The sequence below is a fragment of the Vigna unguiculata genome, chromosome 3 (genome assembly GCF_004118075.2).
Source record: "Vigna unguiculata cultivar IT97K-499-35 chromosome 3, ASM411807v1, whole genome shotgun sequence".
Classification (NCBI taxonomy): domain Eukaryota; kingdom Viridiplantae; phylum Streptophyta; class Magnoliopsida; order Fabales; family Fabaceae; genus Vigna; species Vigna unguiculata.
Genome location: NC_040281.1, coordinates 57,086,705 through 57,098,645, shown reverse-complemented (window position 1 = coordinate 57,098,645; position 11,941 = coordinate 57,086,705). Strand labels below are relative to the sequence as shown.

The 11,941-nt window shown below is 38.8% G+C and overlaps 2 long non-coding RNA genes across 2 annotated transcripts; both read left to right on the top strand.

Moving 5' to 3' along the window:
* LOC114175799 lies at positions 1-2,139 on the top strand. The gene is made up of 2 exons (XR_003602918.1): positions 1-1,532; positions 1,642-2,139. It is a non-coding gene; the product is annotated as an uncharacterized LOC114175799 (long non-coding RNA).
* A 1,124-nt stretch (positions 2,140-3,263) lies between these two features.
* LOC114175800 lies at positions 3,264-5,207 on the top strand. Its single transcript, XR_003602919.1, has 2 exons — positions 3,264-4,870; positions 4,998-5,207. It is a non-coding gene; the product is annotated as an uncharacterized LOC114175800 (long non-coding RNA).
* The last annotated feature ends 6,734 nt before the right edge of the window (positions 5,208-11,941 follow it).

Sequence of the window (11,941 nt, the reverse complement as noted above, 5' to 3'; positions counted from 1 at the left end):
CTGCCCTGGTAGTTATTGCAGTGCCAAAGTTCCTTCTGGCATATTCTGTCTGACATACATGTTATTTGTTTCTTGTTTCGATGATTGTCGTGAATGGCTTTGGGTATTGTGGTTCCCTCCTCGATCAAGTTTTTTCAGGGTTTTCGAATTTACGATCGATCAATGTGTTCTAGTCGGAATGAATGTGTTTTTGTCGGATTAAAGAACGAAGCATTATCAGTGTCTTTGTCGGATTGTTGGATTGAAGAACAATAATTATACGCAAATTCTGAAGATAATTCTTTATCTGATAATGTCGAGTTTTGGATTTTTTGCGTATTTTCTTTACACCTAGTGATCGCCTTTTCTTTGGTCGCCTTTTCTTTGACATTTCTTTTGCATATGGATGATATGGAAAGCATAATAGTTCAGAACAGCAAGGGCTCAGCATAACCTAAGTGTTCTTTGTGCCTCCTTTCTGTTATAATATAAGCTTTTTGGTATTGATCATCGAATGTAGGATTGAACTATGATGTGCTTATCTGCAGTGGTATTTGGAATGATTTTGTAACATCCGGAATTAAGACCCGTTATCGTTTTTTTGAATTTTGGGTGTGTACAGGACAGTGTATGGATGTGTGGTGTAGGAGATCATGTAAGTATTAGGATTTGTTACACTTATGTTTTCTTAAGACGTTCTGATTTCGGAACCTATCAGATTTGTTGTTTGTGTTTATTCCTTTGCAGTATGTCCCGAATCTCTGAGATTTCTTTTGGCGGTTGAGGATGTAGAATCGAGTTTTGATCGCTGTAGCTCTCAATATCCTAATTTCTCGATGAATGTTCTCTCTTATCTTCTTTCTCTCGACTTGATTACCAAACATGAGGATTGAATTGTGATTTGTTCCTCGGATTTTTGAAAAACTATAAATGTGAATATAGTTCTTATTTGATTTTTGAAATCTGTCAAATCTAGGTGATCTGCAATTGTGTTAATTCCTTTTCAGCACATTAGCAGTTGAGGATTAAATAATAATACAATATCCAAGGTAATATAATTTCTTGGATGAGTTTCATTTCTATTATTTAATTTCTTTGAACCTGATCTTGTTTTTCCGCAGCAATGTTTGGGGATTTGTTTAGTGTAACATTTGTCTCATTGAGCATATATTAGGAGCGAAGATGTCTCTGCGGTTTGGTTGGATTCATTGCTGACCTTGCAGTGTGGCTGTCTGTATGCACTATCAGACTATTGGAGGCACTATAAATTGGGGAGGATTTGTCTGGCAACTAATGATTAAATGGAAACTTCTCTTAAATAATTTCTTTCAGCTTTTTGGTCATTTTATTGTTTTTTTTGTCATTTCTTAGTGATTTGAATTTCTAATTTCATATATGAAGTACTGGATTCATAGTGAAAAAAAAGGATAAGAGGATAAAATATGGTGGCCATTTCATATATGCTGTTTGACTGTTATTTTGATTATCTTCAACTCCTTTTGCAGTCCTCTTGCAGTTAAGAGGATGTCTAGTGGATCATGGATGCAATAGCTGTAGATTATTGAACTTACTGCAAAGCTTTATGTTTTATTGGGTTTTCATTTAGTAGCTCTCTTATGTGTTTGGAGTTGAAATGACTATTGTTTCTCTTATTGATCGTAGGAAGGTACATGGTCAGCCATTGTATTAGTCGAAGGAGGAGTCATTCTTCATAGTTGAAATTATGATCATCGAGCCTCTTACGAAAATTTGTTTATTGGTTTTTTAGAAAGTTTATTTGTTTATCCATCTTATTGTCTAGGTCCTTCATCTTTTACCCATATTAATTATAGTTTTCTTAAATTCATGGGCTGTATAGGGAAACTACGAAATGAAGTGGATGCATAGTGTGCAAATGATGGGTGGTGGTGGTGGTCATGTTTTGGGAACAGTGAATGGAGATCCCGTGAAACTTTAGGTCAGGCAAAACTTGTGGAGTGAGGAGATCTTGTAAATACTCGCTATATGAGTGAGAAACTTTGTCATTTTGTTGTTGGGCGGTTGGCTCTTCATTTTGATTATCTTCTTCTACTAGTGTAGCAGTGAAAATGATGTTTATTTCATTGTGGAGGCAATAACTGTAGATTATTGAACATATTACAAAGCTTTATTTTTTATCACGGTTCTCACGATTCAATTTACTATTTTTCTTATGTGTGCTTCAGTTAGAATGGTTGTAGTTTCTCTTATTGACTGTAGGATTGTACATGTGTCAGCCATGGTGTTTGTTTAAGCAAGAGCAATACTTTATCATTGAACATTATGATTGTCGAGCTGGTTTTGGAAATTTGTCCATTGGGTTTCTTTAATTATTAATTTTGTTTATTGATCTTATCGTCTAGGTCCTTCATCTTCTACCCAGTTTGATTAGTTTTCTTGAATTCATGGGCTTTACAGGGAAACTAAGAAATGAAGTGGGTGCGGAGTGTGCAAATGGTGGTAGTGGGCAGGTCTCAGAAACAGTTGGATGGAGACCTGGTGAATCTTTAGGTTTTATTATCTTTGTATGCAGTATTTTCATTGTCGTTATTCTTCATGGCATACTTGTGGAATGGGTGAAACAGTTGGATGGAGACCTGGTGAATCTTTAGGTTTTATTATCTTTGTATGCAGTATTTTCATTGTCGTTATTCTTCATGGCATACTTGTGGAATGGGTGATCTTGTAAACAGAGGATGCGCCAGTGAAACTAAGAAATGAAGTGGGTGCAAGATATGCAAATAGAGGGTGGTTGGCAGGTTTTGGAAACTAAGAAATGAAGTGGGTGCATGGTGTTCAAATAGTGGGTGGTTCGTAGGTTTCGGAAACATTGGATGGAGATGATGGAGATGCGTTGAAACTTTAGGTCTTATTATCTTTGCATTCATTATTTTCTTTGTCGTTGTTCTTCATGCTAAACTTGTGCAGTGGTATATCTTATAAATAGGCACTATATGAGTGAGAGGCTTTGACATGGGAGTTTTTCGACTGTTGACTCTGTTTATGTTGGTTGTCCTCTTTTAGTCGTGTTGCAGCAATAAGGATGTCTGTTGGATCATGGAGGAATAGCTATAAATTATTGAACTTACTTCAAAGCTTTATGTTTGATTACGTCTCCATTTATTGTCATTCTTGTGTGCTGGAGTTTGAGTGGCTATAGTCCCTCATATTGGTTGTAGGCAGGTACATGTGTCAGCCATGGTATTTGTTTAAGCAAGTGCAATACTTGATCGCATAACATCATGATCATCAAGATCATCAAGCATATTAAGGAAATTTCTCTATTAATTTTTCTAATTCTTGAATTTGTTTATTCATCTTATCGTCTATGTCCTTCCTCTTCTACCCTGATTGATTTTAGTTTCTTAAATTCGTGGGCTTTACGTTTCTTAAATTTGTGGGCTGTGGGCTTTACAGGAAAATTAAGAAATGATGTGGGTGCAGGTTGTGCAAATGGTGGGTGGTGGGAAGGTTTTGGATCGGGATCCCGTTTGCATTCACTGTTTTCATTGCCGTTTTCATCATGTTAACTTTCAGGAGTGGAAGATCTTGTAACTATAAACTTTGTTGATTTTAATTATCATTTTCTACACTTGTTGCTGCGAAGAGGATGTCTATTGGGCCGTTTTTCATTATGTTAACCTTCTGGAGTGGGAGATCTTGTAACTATAAACTGTATGAGTTATAGGCTTTGACAAGACTTGACTTTGTTGATTTCAATGATCTTTTTTTGCATAGTTGACTTTGTTGATTTTAATTATCATTTTCTATACGTGTTGCTGTGAGGAGGATGTCTATTGGGTCGTGGAGCGAATAGCTGTTGATTATTTAACTTACGAATAGTTGTTGATTATTTAACTTACTACTAGTTGTTGATTATTTAACTTACTACGGAGCTTTTTTATGTTTTAATACGATACCATTTCTTATCTTTCTTAAGTGCTCGAGTGGAATGGTTGTAGTCTCTCTCATTTGTTCCAGGAAAGTACATGTGTCAGCCGTGGCCTTTGTCTAAGCAAGAGCAGTACTCAATCTTCTTGTTATGGGAATTTCTCCACTGATTTCTTAATTCTTGAATTTGTTATCCATCTTATTGTCTAGATCTTTCATCTTTTACTCGGATTGATTATATTTTTCTTGAATTCATTGGCATTTCAGGGAAACTAAGAGATGAAGTGTGTGCAAGGTATGCAAATAGAGGGTGGTTTGCAGGTTTTAGAAACAGAGTGGATGGACATTTGGTGAAACCTTTAGTTTCATTGTCTTTGCATTCATTATTTTTTTGTCGTCGTTCTTCAAGCTAAACTTGTGTAGTAAGATATGCTATAAATACGCACTATATGAGTGAGAGGCTTTGACATGTCTGTTGTTTGACTGTTGACTCTGTTTATGTTGATTGTCTTCTTCTAGTCGTGTTGCAGCAATGAGGATGTCTGTTGGATTGTGGAGGCAAAAGTTGTAAATTTTTGAACTTGCTACAAAGCTTTAAGTTTGATTACGTTCCATTTATTATAATTCTTTTGAGCTCGTTTTCGAATGGTTGTAGTTTCTTTTATTGGTGGTCGCAGGTACATGTGTCAGTAATGATGTTTGTCTAAGCAAATGCAATACTTGATCACATAACATTATGATCATCAAGCCTGTTAAGGAAATTTCTCAATTGGTTTTTCTAATTCTTGAATTTGTTTATTCATCTTATCGTCTATGTCCTTCCTCTTTTACGTTGATTGATTGTAGTTTGTTAAATTTGTGGGCTTTACGTTTCTTAAATTCATGGGCTTTGGGCTTTACAGGAAAACTAAGAAATGAAATGGGTGCAGGGAGTGCAAATGGTGGGTGGTGGACAACTTTTGGAAACAGTGTATGGGATCTGGTAAAAACTTAGGTTTAATTATTTTTCATTTATTATTTTCATTGTATGAGTGAGAGGCATTGACATTTGTCTCGTTGCAACAGGTGATACTGATGATTTTAATTATTTTTTTCTACTGTTGTTGCAGCAAAGAGGATGTCTATTGGGTTGTGGAGCCAACAACTCTAGATTATTTAACTTGCTAGGAAGCTTTATGTTTTATTATGATTGAATTTACTATTTCTTACGTGTTCGAGTTGGAATGGGTGTAGTCTCTCATATTTGTTGTAGGAAGGTACATGTGTAAGCCATGATGTTTGTCTAAGCAAGAGCAATACAACTGAACATAGTTTTATTATCTTTGCTTTCAATATTTTCTTTTCTGTTATTCTTTAGGCTAAACTTGTGGAATGGTAGATCTTGCATGTAGGCACTGTATGATTGAGAGGCTTTGACATTTGTGTTGTTGGACTTATTATGTTCTACTCGTGTTGCATTGAAGAGGATGTCTATTGGATCGTGTAGGCAGTAGGTGTAGATTATTATTATTACTAAATGTTTTATTAAGTTTTCATTTACTATTGTTTTATGTGATCAAGGTAGTCTATCTTATTGTTTGTAAGAAGGTACATTTGTCAGTGATGGTGATTGTCTATGCGAGAGCAGTACTTGATTGCTGAACAATATGGTCAGCGAGCCTGTTATGGAAACTTCTCCATCGGTTTTTCAATTATTGTAACTCATCTTATCTTTTATCTAGGTCTTTCAACTTCTTCCCAGACTGATTTTTGTTTTCTTGAATTCCTGGGCTTTACAAGGAAACTAGGATTTGAAGTGGGTGCAAGGGGTGCAAATGGTAGGTGTAAATTCTATGATCTTTGGTGTCGTCTCTCTCAATAACTTTTTGAAATTGAGATCTTTGACTCTTTTTATAATTTTTCAAAACCTTTCTATTCATTGTTTTCTGCAATTTTTTGAATTGGGCTGGGAGCGATTTAGGCGTTTTGGAGGAGAATTTGTTAATTTCAGTTGAGCTGGAAAACTTTTCTTCAAGAAATGATATAATGAATTAGAATTCCTAACTACTTTGGATAAAATAATTTTCTTTTTTAATTATTCTATTTGTCTACCTAATTCGGGTGTTCATTGAATTGATTGCGTTAATCCCTTTCCATAACAAAGGATATTGCAGTAGTTTTTATAAAAATTTTATGATCGTTGTATAATGGCCATTAAGGTTTCTGTTTCTTGTGTTGTGAGTGCTCTCTTACTTCTCTCTCTATTGCCACATATGTTTCACTTGAGACTGAGACTTTAAAATATGAGTAGTGGTACACATTACCACTCTCCTCCTCTTCTATTTATAATGAAGCAAGCAAGTACATATGAAAAGATATGAAAAGTCTACTCTAAGATACTAGGCATGATTACATGCAATAGTAGATACGGCAGTAGGTAGTGTAGGTAGTTTCCCACACTCAACATCCTACACATAGGTAATGATACAATAGGTAATAATTCTAACACTCCCCCTCAAGCTGGAGCATACAAATTGTATGAACCAAGCTTGGAACAAATGAACTCAATCCGAGGTCCCCTTAATGACTTGGTCAACACATCTGCAAGTTGGTCATTTGACCCAACGAACTCAGTACAAATTTCCTTGGTCATCAATTTTTCTCGAACAAAGTGGCAGTCAATTTCTATGTGTTTAGTTCTCTCATGAAACACTGGATTTGATGCAATGTGGAGAGCAGCCTGGTTGTCACAATACATCTTCATGGTCTGAATTTCACAGAAGTTAAGCTCTCGAAGAAATTGTTTTACCCATATGAGTTCACACGTGAGAGACGCCATTGCCCGATATTCAGCTTCAGCGGTGGATCGAGCCACTACATTTTGCTTCTTACTTTTCCAAGAGATAACATTTCCTCCAAGGAGGACACAATACCCCGTAGTAGAGCGTCTGTCAATAGGAGAGCCTGCCCAATCAGCATCACAGTACCCAGAGATTTGAACATTTCCTTTATCTTCATATAGCAAACCTTGTCCTGGAGCCTTCTTGAGGTACCTTAAAATACGGATGATGGCATTCCAATGTCCAAGACATGGAGTCTGCATAAACTGGCTAACAATTCCAACTGCGAAAGATAGATCAGGCCTCGTAATAGTGAGATAAATTAACTTTCCAACGAGCCTCCTATATCTCTCTGGATCGGAGAATAATTCGCCTTCTTCTGTTGTTAACTTCTGATTTGGGTCCATAGGACTCTCTACTGGTCTGCAATCAATCATACCTGTTTCTTGTAATATATCAAGAGCATATTTCCTTTGAGAGATTACAACTCCATCTTTTGACTGAGCTACTTCAATGCCCAAGAAGTATTTGAGGCTTCCGAGATCCTTGGTTTGAAAATGTTTACACAAGTGCTCCTTCAGTTGAGATATTCCAGTAGTATCATTTCCTGTAATAACAATATCATCAACATATACTATTAGGTAGACACATTTCCCAGGAGAGGTATGTTTGTAAAAGACTGAGTGATCTGCCTCACTGCGTCTTAACCCAAATTTCTGAACAATGGAGCTGAATTTTCCAAACCAAGCTCGTGGTGATTGTTTGAGGCCATATAAAGATCGATGCAATTTGCATACCATACCTGACTCCCCCTGAGCAACAAACCCAGGAGGTTGCTCCATGTAAACTTCCTCCTCAAGATCACCATGAAGGAAGGCATTTTTGATATCCAATTGATGAAGAGGCCAGTGACGAATTGCTGCCATTGCAAAGAAGAGACGAATAGTAGTCATCTTGGCCACGGGAGAGAAGGTGTCACAATAGTCAAGGCCATAAACCTGAGTGTACCCTTTTGCAACCAATCGGGCTTTGAGTCGATCAACCTGACCATCGGGGCCAACTTTAATTGCATACACCCATCGACAACCAACAGCCTTCTTACCCGAAGGGAGGGGCACGAGCTCCCAAGTATGATTGCTTTCAAGAGCCTGCATCTCTGCAATCATGGCTTGTCGCCATCCAGGATGATCAAGTGCTTCATGCACATTTTTGGGAATAACAACAGAAGACACTGAGGATAAAAGTGAACAATAGGAAGGCGATAATCGGTGATAGCTAAGAAAATTATAAATGGGATGTGGATTTCGAGAGGAACGAGTACCTTTTCTGAGAGCAATGGGCCAACCTGAATCACCTTCACCAGGAGTCGTGGGATCAAGAGACGAGGGAGAAGAATCTGAAGTAGGGGATTCACCATGTTCTTGAACAACTGGACTATTCGTCGGTGTCCTGTGTTGGAGAGAATCAATAGGTGGAGATGATGGCTCAGGAGGACTTTGGTCGAGACTTGGAGGGACAGGGACATTGGAAATATTGTACTCAACCACGGGAATAGGAAGGACCTGTTGTATGACATGGACGTCTTGAACAGATGGAGAGAAGTAAGGGGTCTGTTCAAAAAATGTAACATTGGCAGACATGTAATATTTCTTGGTTTCAGGAGAGTAACATCGATACCCTTTTTGAAGTCGTGAATAGCCCAAGAAAACACATTTGAGAGAGCGAGCGGAAAGCTTGTCTAACCCGGGAGACATGTCATGAACAAAACATACACAACCAAAAACTCTAGGAGAAGTGTGAAAGAGAGGATTGTCTGGAAACAGAATGGAGAAAGGGACCTTATGATTGAGAGAGGAAGATGGCATCCGATTAATAAGAAAACCTGCAGTTAAGATGGCATCTCCCCAGTGATGGACAGGAACGTTGGCACTAAGCAAAAGGGTACGAGCAGTTTCAACTAAGTGTCGATTTTTTCTTTCTGCTATACCATTTTGTTGTGGCGTATGAGGACAAGTAGACTGGTGCAGGATACCATGGGAACTCAAAACATTAGAAAGAGCAGACGAAAAATACTCTTTGGCATTGTCACTTCTTAAGATTTTAATTACTTGACCAAATTGATTCTTGATTTCATTCAAAAAGGATGTGAAGAGGGATAATAATTCAGAACGATCTTTCATAAGATAAACCCAAGTACATCTCGAATATTCATCAATGAAAGTAACAAAATACCTAAAGCCAAAAGATGAGACACGACTAGGTCCCCAGATATCGGAATGGATGACAGAAAAACTAGAAGTACACTTTGATTGAGATCTTTTAGGAAAGGTAGATCTAACATGTTTTCCTAGTTGACATGACTCACATTCTAAAGTCTGGAGACGACTAAGTTCAGGAAACATTTTCTTTAACTTGGACAGGTGAGGGTGACCAAGCCGATCATGTAACATTTTAGGATTGGGGGCTGCAACACATGACACACGTGGACGAGATCCAAAATGGTATAATCCGCCCGCTTCATATCCTTCTCCAATCCGTCTCCCCGAGCCACGCTCCTGTATAACAAAAGATTTGTTATCGAAGGTTACAGAGCAATTCAATGTTTTGGTTAACTGACTTAAGGAAATTAAATTGAAAGGACAATTAGGGACAAAAAGGACAGATTTTAGATTTAAGGACGGAGATAAGATGGCTTGACCGACTCCCTTTGAGGATGTTTTAGAACCATTTGCGAGGGTTATAAAATGAGATTTTTCTTGGAATGAAATGGTTGAGAACAAGGAGGTATTACCAGAAATGTGATCAGAAGCACCAGAGTCAATTACCCATGAATTGTGACCTTCCATGGATTGAGAGATGCAAACAGTTGATGTACTTGGAGCTTGAGATGATTGTGCCAAGCTGTTGGATTTGAGGCGCAGGTACTCTTGATACTCGTCCTCAGTGAACTTGGAGTCAGTAGTCTCTGCCTGGGAGACATTGGCTGTTTTGGCAGGAAATCCATGTAAAGTGTAGCAATTTTCTTGGGTATGACCCATCCTTTTACAATACGTACACTGAGGGCGCCCACGACCTCCACGTCCACCTCCTCTAGGTCCACGTCCTCCTCTTCCTCGAGTAGCGGCCATAACAGATGAATCTACTCGAGCATGAGATTCTTGAATTTCAAGTGTTGGGACTTTCGGGACACGAATCATACGCTGGATCAGGGTGTCCATGGAAGGGACCTCATGAGAGGTCAACAGTTGATCTCTAATGTGATTGAAGTCTGGATGAATGGCGCGAAGAATCATCACCATATAGTATTTGTCCAGCTTCTTCTTCATTTCATCTGAAGCGTCGACTTCGAGAAACATCCGCAGGTCTTCCACGGCTGATTGTGCTTCATTCATGAAGGAGATCATGTCATGATTGGTCATTTTCAGAGATGCCAACTTGTCCGCCGAATCATATAGGCGTTGGATATCGTTGGCATAGATATTCTGAGTCCTCTTCCAAAACGAGTGACATGTTTTGAATGCCCTAAGAGACAGTAACAGTCTCGGCTCCACGGATTGCCACAACAAGGCACACAATTGAAAATCTGCTTGCTTCCACTGTTCGGCTTTTTCTTGAGGCACATGGCTTCCGTCTTTCTCAAGGTGGTCATGATGTCCTTGACCAAGGAACCACATCTCGACAGCAGCGGACCAAGAGAGGTAATTTTGTCCATCTAGCTTCTCGGAAGTAATGGAAGGACTTCCAGAGAATGAAATAACACTTCCAGAGGCCATTCCTGATCAAGGGAACAAAAAAACAGAGAGCAGAAACGCAGAAACGCAAAAAACAGTGGAGATTTTTAAACGACCGAGGGAGATGTCCGCAAGGGTGACGTCTAGACCTCACTGAATCGGAGTTTTGAGGGTTGGAACAGCAGCAGAAGACTCCGGCGAGAGCTACGGAGGTGGCGCCGTGAGGTTCCGAGCAGCAGAAGGCGGCGCGTGGGCTGCACGCGCCTGTTCGCAGCGGAGAGAGAAGCGGCGCGTGGCGGCGCGTCGACGGGAGGCTGGTTCCGGCACCGGTGGGGTTGGCTGTCGCTCGGAGAGACGCTCCAGATCCAGTGGTCGCCGGCGAAAACTGAGGTGGCCGGAGACGGCGGCCGGCGGCGAACAGTGGCGGACTGCGGCGGACTGCGGCGGAACAGTGGCAGACAGCGACGGTTTTGTGAACAGTGACAGTGGGTAGCTTTGGATAGTGTTTTATGACAGTGAACAGCTGCAGACGGTGATTAACAGTGACGAATAGCGGCGGACAGCCGCGGACGATGGCAACAAGTGCCAATGGACAGACCAGACAGAAACCAGAGCGGGATCGACCCGCTCTGATACCAACTTGAGACTGAGACTTTAAAATATGAGTAGTGGTACACATTACCACTCTCCTCCTCTTCTATTTATAATGAAGCAAGCAAGTACATATGAAAAGATATGAAAAGTCTACTCTAAGATACTAGGCATGATTACATGCAATAGTAGATACGGCAGTAGGTAGTGTAGGTAGTTTCCCACACTCAACATCCTACACATAGGTAATGATACAATAGGTAATAATTCTAACAGTTTCCAATTTCTTTTTCTTTTTTCTTTTGGACTCTTGCACATTTCTAAGTAATTTGGGTTTCTCTTAGCTTTCATGAGTTCAGGATTTATCGTGAAATTTGACCCTTTTAAATGATGCAATTGAATATTGAAAGGAGATATTATTGATCTTTAGTTTTATAGTGGTGATTTATTTATTTATTTATTTTCGTAGGTGTAGCAAAATTTAAGTAAGTTTCTTAGAGTTTTTACTTCATTTTACTAAATATTAAGAGCATTGGACAATTTGATTTCGAAGCTTCATTTTGTGGTTTTTTGTTTGCAGCATTGACAAATGAATTTTGCCTTGTATTTCAAATGTATTTCAGACTATCAATAATATGTTGCCTTTATTTTCATTTGCCACTTGAGGATTTAAAAATTTAAACACTTAAAAATCTAAAAATCTTGGTGCCTGTTGTGAATTTTAGGTTTTGTTATCTTTACATTCATTATTTTCTATGCAATTATGTAGTAAGAGCCATAGTCCATTGTGTTGTTTAGACTTTTGACTCTTTTGATTTGATTTGATTATCTTCTATTTTTTTTTGCAGTGAAGACTTACTGTGAATGTATGTTGGGTCATTGACACTATGACGGTAGATTATTGGACGTTAC